Source organism: Myxocyprinus asiaticus, chromosome 3 (assembly GCF_019703515.2).
Source record: "Myxocyprinus asiaticus isolate MX2 ecotype Aquarium Trade chromosome 3, UBuf_Myxa_2, whole genome shotgun sequence".
NCBI classification, from domain to species: Eukaryota; Metazoa; Chordata; class Actinopteri; order Cypriniformes; family Catostomidae; genus Myxocyprinus; species Myxocyprinus asiaticus.
In genome coordinates this window covers 27380166-27395661 of record NC_059346.1, presented here as the reverse complement: position 1 = coordinate 27395661, position 15496 = coordinate 27380166, and the positions used below count along the sequence as shown (strand labels likewise).

Genomic DNA, 15496 nt, shown 5'->3' with positions numbered 1-15496 from the left:
TATCCGTGCCTTTAGAGCTCACACACCCCCAAAACATCAGTGAGCCACCACCATGCTTCACAGTGGAGATGGTATTCTTTTCACTACAGGACTTGTTGACCCCTCTCCAAACATAGCGCTTATGGTTGTGACCATAAAGCTCTATTTTGGTCTCGTCACTCCAAATTACAGTGTACTAGTAGCTGTGAGGCGTATCAAGGTGTTGTTGGGTATATTGTAACTGGGCTTTTTTGTGGCATTCGCGCATTAAAGGCTTCTTTCTGGCATCTCGACCATGCAGCTCATTTTTGTTCAAGTATCGTCGTATTGTGCTCCTTGAAACAACCACACCATCTTTTTCCAGAGCAGCCTGTATTTCTCCTGAGGTTACCTGTGGGTTTTTCTATGTATCCCAAACAATTCTTCTGGCAGTTGTGGCTGAAATCGTTCTTGGTCTACCTGACCTTGGCTTGTGATTGAACAGTACTGACTGGCATTTTCAAGGCTTTGGATATCTTTTTATATCCTTTTCCATCTTTATAAAGTACCATTACCTTGTTACACAGGTCTTTTGACAGTTCTTTTCTGCTCCCCATGGCTCAGGATCTAGCCTGCTCAGTGCATGCACGTGAGAGCTAACAAACTCACTGACTATTTATACACAGACACAAATTGCAATTTAAAAAGCCACAGGTGTGGGAAATTAACCTTTAATTGCCATGTAAACCTGTGTGTGTCACCGCCCCCCTGGGGAGGCGCATCCCACACTTTGAAAACCCCTGATCTAGCTCAATCTGACAGCCCTGCCGTGCCCCCTTGTGTGATCCCTTGGGAGTCACAGAAGGGGTAAGTGGGAGAGTGGGTGAGTCAGAATCGTCCCTCATAATGAGATCAATCTGTGAGTGAAGCGTCTTGAGACTCGTGCTCTCACAGTGAGGGCAATCTGTCTCCATAAGAGCTGCTTCGGAGTGGCCATGGGCCAAGCAACGAACACAGCTCTCATGACCGTCTGACGACTGGATGTGCCGCTTGGAACACTTGTGGAATGACGTCTTTAAAAAGACGTGTACATGCAAGCAGCCCTTTTGTGATATATATACACACACAATATCAATAATAGCTTATAAGGATACAAAACTCATGCCGATGCCCAGAGGGAATAAGGATGCTGAAGCGGCCCATTCACCGGCGAAGCGTCAAGCGGCGAGAAAATGTTCGCCGGAACACTGCAGGGGAGCGGAGAGTCTTCTCATTGCTGTGAAGATCCCGCCACTTATGTATGTCAGTGGCGGAGTTGTAGAGGGCTTCTAGAGGAGAGAGATTCTTGCAGTCTTGAAGGAAGAAAATTCTGAGGAATGGTGTTTGCCTGCAGCTTTTATTCTGGACAGCTTTGCACCTAAACACCATAATGGCTATGACTTAAACACCATAATCTTAAAATTGGCATCATTGTATAAGGATTTCAACCAGGTCGTGTAGCAGGACACTTCGAGACATTTTCCTTTAGGAATCTAAATATAAACGACTCTATGGCTGTGTCTCATTTCGAAGGCTGTGTGCTAGGTAGGATGCATCCTTTGAAGGCTGTAGTATACTGAGTGTCCTCCTTTAAACAAATCTCGTTTAAACGAGACAGCCTTCATAGGACAAATGGAAATGGAATGTAACACGGTTGCTATGACAGTATGCCACTCTTTAACAAGTGCGAGCGCTTCGAGTGAAATGGTAACAAGTCCCTTTAGAAGGGAATGTATGGGGTAAAGTTTAGGAGAGTTATAAAGATGTAAAGAGATCTTTAGATATTAATAACAGGGCAGTGGTAGCTCAGCGGTTAAGGCTCTGGGTTACCGATCAGAAGATCGGGGGTTCAAGCCCCAGCACCGCCAAGATGCCACTGTTGAGCCCTTGAGCAAGGCCTTTAACCCTATCTGCTCCAGGGGTGCCGTATCGTGGCTGACCCTGCACTCTGACCCCAGCCTAGCTGGGATATGTGAAAAAGAAGAATTTCACCGTACATGTGCAAATGTGTGATAAATAAAGAAAATTATTATTATTATTAATTATTATTAATATAATAATACATATCATACACTCTGCACCCATCTACTCAGGTACTTCAACTTGGGAATTAACATTATTTGCGTTTGAACATCATATTTACGGGCAAATTGGCGTTATTATTTTTAGACATTTCCGTTGAAGAAAAGAATTGTGGGTTGTGAGTGCCCACAAAGGATACACCTCATGCATCCTCCGAATTCCCGTGAAAGAAGGTCGCATTCGAAGTGTCCTACTCGCATTTATGAAACGAGACAGCCTCGATGACGTATGCGGCCGAGAAATGCGACCTCAGGAGGACGCAGCCTTCCAAATGAGACACAGCCAATCATAATCCCATTAAGTTACTGTTCTAATAAAAATATTATTATTTGAATAACATGTAGGATTAAAATTAAATAAGGTTAAATCTAAATTTTGCGCCCATCATCAAGTATTATTAAAATGAATATTTAACTCAAAATGACTGCGATCCCTTTCTTTGATTGACGCGTGTGCGCTCCCTCAGAAAAACACCACAACCTTTACACTACTTTAAAGTGTTTAATATAAAATCCTCCCATGCTTTGACAACTTCTTGGGTCGGACACTTTTCCCCTGCAGCTCCATGTGTCTGTCCTCCACTATTCTTAAAAAAAAAATAAGAAAAAAAAATGTGTTTCTCATGGCGAAGGTTCTCCGTGCACAGAACAGACCTGACTAATGGAAAATGAAATCGAATATGAAACTGAATATTTTCATTATCAATTTTAGCAATTTGTTGTTAGTGTCAAACATAAGAAATCCATCCTTGCTGAAAAAACAATAGAAATTCTAATGGTTTCCAATACCAATACCATAACGAGCCTAATGTGTTTTTGAGTCATATTCCATTAATATTTAATGGTATGCATTGGTTTCCATTATAGTATTGGTCTCTAATGCTATCCGCTAGACATAACATGCCACCAATAGAAGCCAACACCCCTGATAGCACACATACATCTCCCAGACGTCTATTTTATGTGTGTGTGTGTTTACATCTGGAAGACATATTTTTTTAGGTTGTTTACTCATCTGCAATAAATAAGACATATGTCAATATGTGTGTCTCGGATGTCAATAAGACATTAAGCAGATGTCTTTGAGACTTAGAATGTTTGTAAATCTGATCTTTTTAAGATGTTTAGCAGATGTTAATTCGATTGTGATGCTTTACAGATGAAAAGATCTAAAACAGACATATCTGAGATGTACCTGTGCTATCTGTGACATTACCAGTACAGACCCACCCAGGCCATTATAGTTTCCATTAAAACCAATATAATTAGCATTATAACCATTAACGGCATTATAATTTCTGTGAGGGTTTCTATTGTTTGTTTGTTTTTTCAACAGGGAAATGTTTGCCAAATTCCAACAACATCCCCACTGTAACGAGAAACAATTTAATTGAAATGATATTGCAATATAATTGCATCGTAATTGCAATGAATGATTAACTTAGAATGAAATATTTTATGCATATTCATGGTGTGATTGCTAATCGCGGAATTTAACCATAAACGTCTTAATTTGTAATGTATACATTTTGGGTGGCTCACTGGGCTTACTGATTGTTGCACCACACGGATCTTGCCCATTTTGTAAATGTAGGGGGAAAATAAGTGCAACATGAAAAACAATAGACTGGCTTCATTATCGGAACTAGAGATTAAGTATCCTGTCATGTCAGTAAATGTGTACAACAATGACATTTTAGTTGGAATTGCATTATGTTATGAACGAATGAGCTCCCTCTCACAGCTTCTGTTTGGCGCCACCTATGGCAGGACCAACTATTAATTCTGCTCTAGTATGTGGAGGGAGGGAGAGAGGAAAAGAAAGAGGGGAAAGCAAAGAAGGGTAACACAGACCCTGTAACTATATCACTGACCATAACCTTACTGTACAAATTTCTCGAATACCTTAACAATTATAATAATTGAGGTAAGTTTGCTCTGTCATATAGCCTACTGCTTTTGTAAACAAAAACGATAAATGGAAAGAAAAACAAATAGAAATCATCCGCATATGTTATCAAATGGACAGTTTAATCTATAATTATGTAGAAAATGATTTCTACGTGCACACACGACTGTGTTAACAAGCCATACGGATAATTTCTCCATGAACTCACAGAGGAACGTGATAGTCAGCATGAGTGATCATGATAGTCAATTACCACCCCATCTGGCAATATGCCCTCACATCAACTTGCGCGTGGCGTAAATAGAAATTCTGTGAAACAAGTATACAGTGGTCACCTTGTCATTAATTTATTTAACTCAATATGTACATTGTATAGTATCTGTTTTGATGTATGATATGTTTATTATGAACAATAGGATAATCATTACAAGTAGCAATACGTGTCTCTTTAAAATCGTATTGTAATCGTATTGTATTGTAATCGTATTCAAGTTCCATATGAAAATAAAAACGTATTCCTGAAACATACAATCCATTATATGCCCTTACTAAGATACGTTATAAAAACAATATAAATCGAAATGATCCACTGATTAGGATTCTACCTGATATCTCTATTTAAAACAACTGCTTTATTTCTTTTTCTGGAACAGGTTTCTAATATGGCTGTACATTCATTCTTGGGATGGACATTCTGTGAATGGACAGCTTCTATATACAGTAATTTAAACTATTGGCTCTCCATATTTAGTATCTGCTTAGTGTGCAAGTTAATCTTCATATAAGAGTGGAGGAGGACATGATCAGCCCTATAGGAGACTGGAGGAGTTCCAGCTGGTGGTAAGTTCATTTGCATGGATATTGGCATACACTTAGATTTATGTTAACCACTTCAAACCTGCAGGAGAAGCAAAACAGGATAAACTGATCATACATCTAGGATCCTGTTTAGTTTGTAATGAAGCAGTATCAATAAAAAAAATTCTCTGTTTACAAAATTCATTATTTGGGTAATCATGGATGTTTAACTGTAACTGAATTATTTTGCAGGAAATTTCATCTGGTTTCAAAAAGAGGGAAGGTAGGCGAATGTCCCTACTTTAATGTAATCAGTGTGTTGAATTAGCTGGTGTATTGACTCCTGCGATTATTTTATGTAGCTTATTCTTTGTCAAGCCAGAGTTTGTTTTTGATACCTCGGTTAAGATTTTGTGTCGTTTGCTCAGGACATTTTGTCACACAGAGGAAAATATAGCAATATTTGTGCTGGGTAGATAATTTCATACTGTTGTGGGGGCATTAGATACAAGACAGAGATAGAATATCTTGATATCAGAGTTTATCAGACATTTATCACCACTTTCAGACTTGTTTTGAAGCAAAATTAAATTTTTGTTATTGTTATTTTAGCATTATGTATTGTTGTTAGTTGACATAGTTGAAGCAGATTCAGAGCTGAAATTAAAATGTAGGTATTACATTGCAAATCAATTTGTTAATGTTGTGCTTGGTGTAATGTTGAACCACTAGGTTATTATTTCAGTACAATACAATTTCCCTTTATGATTTCCAGTAAGCCGTCATCAAGAGTACAGATGTAGAGATGGCCATTTATGCCTGAGAAGGAGAGAATTGAGGCTCAGAGCAAGCCCTTTGATGCCAAGACTGCCTGCTATGTGGTTGATCCCAAAGAGTTGTATGTCAAAGGAACAATCAAGAGCAGAGATGGTGGCAAAGTCACCGTTATTGCGCTTGACACTAAGGAGGTGAATTTTACTTCTTGCATGTAAACTAGATGCTCAATACATTAATCATAGCAAATTTTCTCTGGTAAATCTAATAAATGACCATTATAGGAGAAAGTTGCTAAAGAGGATGATGTCCACCCAATGAATCCTCCCAAGCTTGATAAGACTGAGGACATGGCAATGATGACCCATCTCAATCAAACCTCTGTGCTGTATAACCTCAAAGAGCATTATGCAGCATGGATGATCTACGTAAATTATGAAATCAGTATCCAAATCATTTGCGTATAAACAATTATAACTGGGATTATAATGTTTGTTCCTCCTCACACTTTTTAGAAGATAATTAATATCCATGCTGTAGTGTGTTGTTGAAATTAGTGTCCTTGCACTTTTCAAATATTTTCTTCACCAAATATACAAATTAAATTGGTTTATGATGCTGTAATCTGACCACTTCTCTGCTCATTTCAGACCTACTCTGGACTGTTCTGAGCTACTGTGAACCCCTACAAGTGACTCCCAGTGTATGGTGCATGTGTGCCTACAGAGGCAAAAAGCATATGGAGGCCCCACCCCACATCTTCTGTGTATCTGACAGTGCCTATCAGTCCATGCTTACTGGTAAGATCTTATTTTTAATAAGGTTATTTTGATTCGTTGAATCCAGGAATATAGATTTTTATAAAACAATTACTTAAACATTATTACCTTTGACTTTACAGAGAGAACCAGTCTGTCCTGATTACGTATGTATCTACTGTTATGAGATGTAAAGAACAGTTATATTGCCTTCTCACAGAACTTGCATATGTCTAATCATCTTCTGTCTTATCATCTCTCATAAATCAGTGGAGAATCTGGTGCTGGAAAGACTGTGAACACCAAACATGTCATTCAGTACAGTGGTGCAGTGGTGGGTGACAAGAAGAAAGATCAAGCTCCCAGCAAAATGCAGGTATAGTATGGGAAATAAATCTATGCTCATAAGTAAACTAATTTTTTTCTAAATAATTACAGAGAGTTACAATCATCTCACACAGTATATGACTACAATATTGAACATTACTAGTTGAATTTGTAAAATATGTACATGTACAATTTGTACAATATTTTCTGCAAATGTTTAGACATGAGACATTTAATAAATTAAAACCCTTCACACAACACAGGGATCTCTTGAGGACCAGATCATTGCCACCAACCCTCTGCTTGAGGCTTATGGTAATGCCAAGACTGTGAGAAATGGCAAATCTTCTCATTTTGTAAGTTAACCAGTTATTATATAGATAAAATGCAATTGGTCAGTTAGGTTTTTTGCCTGTTCAGGTTTTATAAAGCTTGATTTTGTTCAACAGCAACAGTGTTATTTTGTTTTAAATAGTGTTAATTTATCAGAATTCACTTTGGAACATCTGTAAAACTGGCTAGTGCTGATCAGTGTTGGGTTTAATGCATTACTAAGTAGTTACTTACTGTAATTAAATTACTTTTCATTGAAAAAAGTAAAGTAAGGGATTACTCTTAATTTTTCAGTAATTTAATTACAATTACTTCTGATGTAATTGTGTTAAATACTTTATAGACTATAGAACAATTCTATATAAAACAATAGTGAATTTAAAATCAAAATTTAACGTCTAATGTTAAAATATATGTTTTCTAATTTAACGCTGCCCCCTTAAATTCTTTTGCCAGTTCATGAATAATTTATTTGAGCTTATATTATTTATTTGAAAGAATTAAAAGAACAGTTTCATGTCTATCCTTGTATTTTTCTTCTGTTCGAGGTTGATAAGCGTTTTAGAAAGTAATTAGTAATAAGTAATACAATTACTTTTCAGACAGAGTAATTAGTACAGTAATCTAATTACACTTTAGAATATGCAATTAGTAGTTAGTAATTAATTACTTTTTTAGAGTAACTTACCCAACACTGGTGCTGATATTGAGACATGTAGGTGGACATTCTTTTAATACAGTTGTGCTCAAAAGTTTGCATACCCTGGCAGAAATTGTGAAAATTTGGCATTGATTTTGAAAATATGACTGATCATGCAAAAAAACTGTCTTTTATATAAGGATAGTGATCATATGAAGCCATTTATTATCACATAGTTGTTTGGCTCCTTTTTAAATCATAATGATAACAGAAATCACACAAATGGCCCTGATCAAAAGTTTACATACCCTTGAATGTTTGGCCTTGTTACAGACACACAAGGTGACACACACAGGTTTAAATGGCAATTAAAGGTTAATTTCCCACACCTGTGACTTTTTAAATTGCAATTAGTGTCTGTGTATAAATAGTCAATGAGTTTGTTAGCTCTCACGTGGATGCACTGAGCAGGCTAGATACTGAGCCATGGGGAGCAGAAAAGAACTGTCAAAAGACCTGCGTAACAAGGTAATGGAACTTTATAAAGATGGAAAAGGATATAAAAAGATATCCAAAGCCTTGAAAATGCCAGTCAGTACTGTTCAATCACTTATTAAGAAGTGGAAAATTCAGGGATCTCTTGATACCAAGCCAAGGTCAGGTAGACCAAGAAAGATTTCAGCCACAACTGCCAGAAGAATTGTTCGGGATACAAAGAAAACCCACAAGTAACCTCAGGAGAAATACTGGCTGCTCTGGGAAAAAGACGGTGTGGTTGTTTCAAGGAGCACAATACGACGATACTTGAACAAAAATGAGCTGCATGGTCGAGTTGCCAGAAAGAAGCCTTTACTGTGCCAATGACACAAAAAAGCCCGGTTACAATATGCCCGACAACACTTTGACACACCTCATAGCTTCTGGCACACTGTAATTTGGAGTGACGAGACCAAAATAGAGCTTTATGGTCACAACCATAAGCGCTATGTTTGGATAGGGGTCAACAAGGCCTATAGTGAAAAGAATATCATCCCCACTGTGAAGCATGGTGGTGGCTTACTGATGTTTTGGGGGTGTGTGAGCTCTAAAGGCATGGGGAATCTTGTGAAAATTGATGGCAAGATGAATGCAGCATGTAATCAGAAAATACTGGCAGACAATTTGCATTCTTCCGCACGAAAGCTGCACATGGGACGCTCTTGGACTTTCCAGCATGACAGTGACCCTAAGCACAAGGCCAAGTTGACCCTCCAGTGGTTACAGCAGAAAAAGGTGAAGCTTCTGGAGTGGCCATCACAGTCTCCTGACCTTAATATCATCGAGCCACTCTGGGGAGATCTCAAACATGCAGTTCATGCAAGACAACCAAGGACAGCTATACCACCTGCAAGAATTTGGGGCCTCATAGACAACTATTACAAAAAACTGCACGTTGTCATTGATGCTAAAGGGAGCAATACATTGTATTAAGAACTAAGGGTATGCAGACTTTTGAACAGGGGTCATTTCATTTTTTTATTTGTTGCCATGTTTTGTTTTATGATTGTGCCATTCTGTTATGACCTACAGTTGAATATGAATCCCATAAGAAATAAAAGAAAATTGTTTTGCCTGCTCACTCATGTTTTCTTTAAAAATGGTACATGTATTACCAATTCTCCATGGGTATGCAAACTTTTGAGCACAACTGTATATCAATCTGTATATTTCTTTTTTTTTGTATATCACTCCTCAGAACATTACTTCATTACATTCTCTCATCAGATCTTCTGGAGAGGACTAGAGTGACATTACAGCTTCCAGACGAGAGAGGCTACCACATCTTCTACCGTATGATGACCAACCATAAGCCAGAGCTGACTGGTAGCCGCACACATTTCAATCAAAGTTATTTTTTAAATTCTAAATAATATTGTAAAAAATAATCAGTCATAAATGCTCTGTGTATTTAAGAGAAATGGCGCTCATCACCACCAACCCCTATGACTTCCCAATGTGCAGTCAGGGTCAGATCACAGTGGCAAGCACTGATGATAAAGAGGAGCTGGTTGCAACTGATGTGAGTCATTGCTAATCCGACTAATGACATTTGCTATATAAATATGTCAGATCCTAGTACTCATCCTCTACTGTAATTTCCAGACTGCTGTTGACATTCTGGGCTTTAGTGCTGAGGAGAAGATGGGCATCTACAAGTTCACTGGAGCTGTGCTGCATCATGGTAACATGAAGTTCAAGCAGAAGCAGTGTGAGGAGCAGGCTGAGGCTGATGGCACAGAGAGTAAAACTAAATAGTTTAAATGTGTGTTATCCTTGATTGAGAGTTCCCTTTCTATTTGCATGACAAAAAGGTTTGTTTTAATTGTCAAGTAATGGGATAGATTTTTTGAAACTTTTTAAATTGCAGAGGCTGACAAAGTCACCTACCTTCTGGGCTTGAACTCTGCTGATATGCAGAAGGATTTGTGCTACTCCAGGGCGAAGGTTGGAAATGAGTATGTGACCAAAGGTCAAACTGTGCCACAGATATGTAGTAACATATGTCCAGCTAAGGAATACACCTGAAAATGAGCGAACCTGACTAATTATTGCAAAAGCAGAAGAAGTTTGAATAAAATACACTGTATTCTATCCACAGGTTTACAACTCTGTTAGTGCTTTGGCCAAACCTATCTATGAGAGGATGTTCTTGTGGATGGTCATTCGTATCAACCAAATGTTGGACACAAAACAAATCAGACAGTTCTTCATCGGTGTGCTGGATATTGCTGGTTTTGAGATCTTTGATGTTAGAATTTTTCTATTATGTCATTTAAATGCAATTCGACTCAAATTCAGTGTTAAGTAATTGTTTCTCTCTCTCTCTCTCTCTCTCTCTCTCCAGTTCAACAGCATGGAGCAGCTGTGCATCAACTTCAATGAGAAACTGCAACAGTTCTTCAACCACCACATGTTTGTGCTGAAACAAGAGGAGTACAAGAAGGAGGGCATTGTTTGGGAGTTTATTGACTTCGTCATGGACTTGGCTGCTTGCATTGAGCTTATTGAGAAGGTTTTTACTGGCTTACATGTAAATTTTAATAATTTGCCATTCTTAAAATCTGAAACTTTTTAATAATACACTTTAATCATTTACAAATAGCCCATTGGTATCTTCTTTATCCTTGAAGAGGAGTCCATGTTCCCCAAGGCTACAGGCACTTCCTTCAAGAACAAACTGTATGATCAGCACCTTTGCAAAAAATCAAGCATTCCAGAAACCAAAGCCTGCCAAAGGCAAAGCTGAGACCCACTTCTCTCTGGTTTACTACACTGGAACTGTAGATTACAACATCGTTGGCTGGTTGGACAAGAACAAGGATCCACTGAATGAGTCTGTTATGAGCTATACCATAAATCTTCTGTCAAGCTTCTGGCTACTCTCTACCCATCTGTTGTTGAGAGTGTGTATGTATTACATGAGAATATTTTAAATACAGAATGATTGAATTAGCACATTTGAATTGGCAATTTGGCTCATTATTTCAATGTTTGTAAAGACACTAGCAAAATGGGAGGCAAAAAGAAGGGTGGCTCCATGCAGACTGTCCTCCCAGTTCAGGGTATGTAAAGAGGATGCTGAAGTTGATATGAAAATGTCATGGTTACTTGTGTAACTTCCGTTCCCTGATGGAGGGAACGAGACGCTGTGTCGATGTAGTGACACTAGGGGTCACTCTTGGGAGCCCGAGACACCTCTGGTCCTTGATAAAAGACCAATGAAAATTGGTGAGTGGTATCTGCATGCCACTCCCCCGGACATACGGGTATAAAAGGAGCTGGTGTGCAACCACTCATTCAGGTTTTATGCTGAGGAGCCGATATAAGGTCTGGCCATTTCAGTGGGTAGTTCAGCGTTGTGGCAGGAGGGACACAACGTCTTGTTCCCTCCATTAGGGAATGGAGGTTACACTAGTAACCATGACGTTCCCTATCTGTCACTCACTCAACGTTGTGTTGATGTAGTGACACTAGGGGTCCCAATACAAAACGCCACAATTGGCTGAACTGTGTTACGTGAACTGGCGGTGTGTGGTGGGCAGACTACTGTGTGCCTCATAGCCAGAACACCAGATCGACACGTAACCTCCCCCAACATAGTTATGAGCGTCGAACGGCCCTTTTTGGGGACAAGTCAACTACCCAAGAGATAGAGACTTAACCCAGTCGTGGCCTCTTTTCCCCTTCTCTTTTTTCCACTCCCTAAAAAAGAAGGGGGATTATCCGACTGGGCTGCCAGGTCTAGTTGGGGGGTGTCCCTCCCAAGGGGAAGACACAGCGGAGACCACACCTCGCCCAAAGAGAGGGGGGGATATTTAAGTGGAAGGATACATCACATGGTCTTTCCAATCATGTGGAGAGTCTTCAATATAGATTCTGCCCAATGGGGGAGGAGTTACTACAAACATGGAGACTGGGGCAGAGGGGCTCTGCTCAAGGAAGACGCAGTTTGCCAACAGGGAAATGAATTAGCGGAAGATATATATCGCATGGGGTTAGCCTTACAGGGAACCGCCACATGCAGAGCATCTACCCTAGAACAGGACTCTTAGTTAGCACGTGTACTGGGCCGGCAGCGAATCTCTCCGAAAACTCGACTGTCACAGGGCTCGGAGGAAGTCAACCAGTGAACAAACTTGTGAACACTACTGGGAATTAATGGCGCACATCTTCAGCTCAAAAGGAGGTGGAAGGCGCTATGTGCAAGCGATACACCCGGTCGGCTATCCCAGGCTTATCCGCTTGTGTTGCGTGCCACTAACTGGGACTAAACCGGTTCCACCCGGAGGTTGTAGAACCTTGCAGAGGTGTTGGGTGTTGCCCCTGGCCAGGGCCCAGGAAGCCGCTACACCCTTGGTAGAATGGGCTCGTAGCCCTACCGGGGGTGGCATGTCCTGGGTGAGATATGCCATAGTTATGGCATCAATAAGCCAGTGGGCGATTCTCTGCTTGGAGACAGCACTTCCTTTCTGCTGTGCACCAAAGCAGACAAAGAGCTGCTCAGAGATTCTAAAGCTCTGTGTGCGATCCAAATAGATGCGTAAAGCGCGCACCGGACACAGCAACGACAGGGTTGGCTCTGCCTCCTCCTGGGGCAGCGCTTGCAGGTTCACCACCTGGTCCCTAAAAGGGGTGGTGGGAACCTTGGGCACATAGCCCGGTCGGTGTCTCAGGATCAAGTGAGAGTAACCCGGACTGAACTCCAGGCATGTTTCACTAACAGAGAATGCTTGCAGGTCACCTACCCTCTTGATGGAAGTGAGCGCAGTCAGGAGGGCAGTCTTCAAGGAGAGTGCCTTAAGCTTGGCTGACTGCAAAGGCTCAAAGGGGGCTCTCTGTAGACCCTGAAAAACTACAGAGAGGTCTCATGAGGGAACGAGGTGCAGTCTGGATTCATCCTCCTGGCACCTCTTAGGAACCTGATGATCAGGTCGTGCTTCCCTAAGGACTTACCGTTGACTGCGTCGTGGTGTGCTGCTATGGCGGCAACGTACACCTTCAAGGTGGAAGGGGACAGCCTCCCTTCCAACCTCTCCTGCAGGAAGGAAAGCACCGATCCAACTGTGAATCTCTGGGGGTTTTCGTGTCGGGAAGAACACCACTTAGCAAACAGACGCCGCTTAAAGGCATACAGGCGCCTCATAGAGGGGGCCCTAGCCTGAGTGATCGTGTCTACCACCGCTTAGGTCTTCCGCATCCCATCCAGGGGCCAGACATGGAGATTCCAGAGGTCTGGTCGCGGGTGACAGAGGGTGCCCTGTCCCTGAGAAAGAAGATCCTTCCTCAGGGGAATTCGCCAGGGGGAAGCTGTCGCGAGGAGCATGAGGTCCGAGAACCACGTCTGGGTGGGCCAGTAGGGTTCTACCAGGACGACCTGCTCCTCGTCCTCCCTGACCTTGCACAGGGTCTGTGCAAGCAGGCTCACTGGGGGAAACGCATAATTAAATTAAATTAGATTATTTAGCATTTAATTTCATCCACTAAGAAATGTCTTGTATGGAAAATATAATTACAGTAGTCATATTTTGTTTATACATGGGTAGCAATACATAATCCATTAATAAAATATATAAATAAACACCACTGTCCACTGATGATAATTTAAGATAATATATTTTTTTTTTTTAAATTCACATGGCATCAGTAAATAGTTCTGTTTGTACTGAACTGGCATTGATATGCCACAAACTGACATATTGCATCTAAATCTCAAAAGGTGAGTTTGGCCGTCAGCTGGAGGAGAAGGAGGCTCAAATTTCTCAGCTCACTAGAGGCAAACAAGCTTTCACTCAACAAACTGAGGAGCTTAAGAGGCAGATTGAAGAGGAAGTTAAGGTAATAGAATGTAGTCACTGGGAACATACAGTATATTTGCCTGTTGCCACTTACCGAACAACAAAGCTAACATAATCTAACTTGGTCTCCTAGGCCAAGAATGCTCTGGCCCATGCTGTGCAGTCAGCCCGTCATGACTGTGACCTGCTCCGTGAGCAGTTTGAGGAAGAGCAGGAGGCAATGTCTGAGCTGCAGCAGGGAATGTCAAAGGCCAACAGTGAGGTTGCTCAGTGGAGAACCAAATATGAAACTGATGCCATCCAGTGCACAGAGGAGCTTGAAGAGTCCAAGTATGAATATCAGAACAGCTGATAAACATGTTAATATGTGAAAATGTTTGTATCATAAGATTAATGTTGACAAATCCTTAACAGGAAGAAGCTGGCTCAGCATCTGCAATAGGTAGAAGAACACACCTGGAGTTCGCTAGTTCAAATCCCAGGGTGTGCTGAGTGACTCCAGCCAGGTCTCCTAAGCAACCAAATTGGCCCGGTTGCTAGGGAGGGTAGAGTCACATTGGGTAACCTCCTCATGATCGCTATAATGTGGTTCGTTCTCGGTGGGGCGCGTTGTGAGTTGGGCATGGATGCCGCGGTGGATGGTGTGAAGCCTCCACACGTGCTATGTCTCCGTGGCAACGCGCTCAACAAGCCACGTGATAAGATGCATGGGTTGCCGATCTCAGATGTGGAGGCAGCTGGAATTCATCCTCCGCCACCCGGATTGAGGCGAATCACTACGCGACCACGAGGACTTAAAAGCACATTGGGAATTGGGCATTCCAAATTGGGTGAAAAATGAAAAAAAAAATAAATAAATAGGGAGAAGAACAAATTGAGGCAGTGAACTCCAAATGTGCCTCTCTGGAGAAAACCAAACAGAGACTCCAGGGTAAAGTGGAGGACCTCATGATTGATGTGGAGAGAGCCAATGCTTTGGCTGCCAACTTTGACAAGAAGCAGAGGAACTTTGACAAGGTAAACAATTTGACTGCTTCTATGATATGATAATTCCTCTTACATCTCAAATTAAGTAATAATATTTTAAGCTGAACCTGAAATTTCTTTACCCAAGTTCCTGGCAGAATGGAAGCAGAAGTATGAGGAATGTCAGGCAAAGCTGGAAGGTTCCCAGAAAGAGGCTCGCTCACTCAGCACCGAGCTGCAGCGTAAGAACTAAATTGTTGATTGAATAATCGCTACAATTTATTACAATGTTAATAAGCTAATAGACCATGACTGGGAATGTGTTAAAGATTTTACCATGTTTCATATTGTTTGGAAAGATGTGAAGCAGAGTAAAATAATATAGTTCATTAGCATTACTGTAGCACAAATCTATAGAGTGTTTTAATGGTTTTGTAGCAACTTCCTGCAGATATATATATACATTGACGGCTGAAAGTTTGGAATAATGTACAGATTTTGCTCTTATGGAAATAAATTGGTACTTTTATTCACCAAAGTGGCATTCAACTGATCACAATATATATTCAGGACATTAA

The 15496-nt window shown here is 40.7% G+C and overlaps 1 pseudogene; it reads left to right on the top strand.

The window, feature by feature from the left end:
* Window positions 1-5600: 5600 nt before the first annotated feature.
* On the top strand, window positions 5601-15171 carry LOC127420556 (myosin heavy chain, fast skeletal muscle-like; annotated as a pseudogene).
* Window positions 15172-15496: the final 325 nt, after the last annotated feature.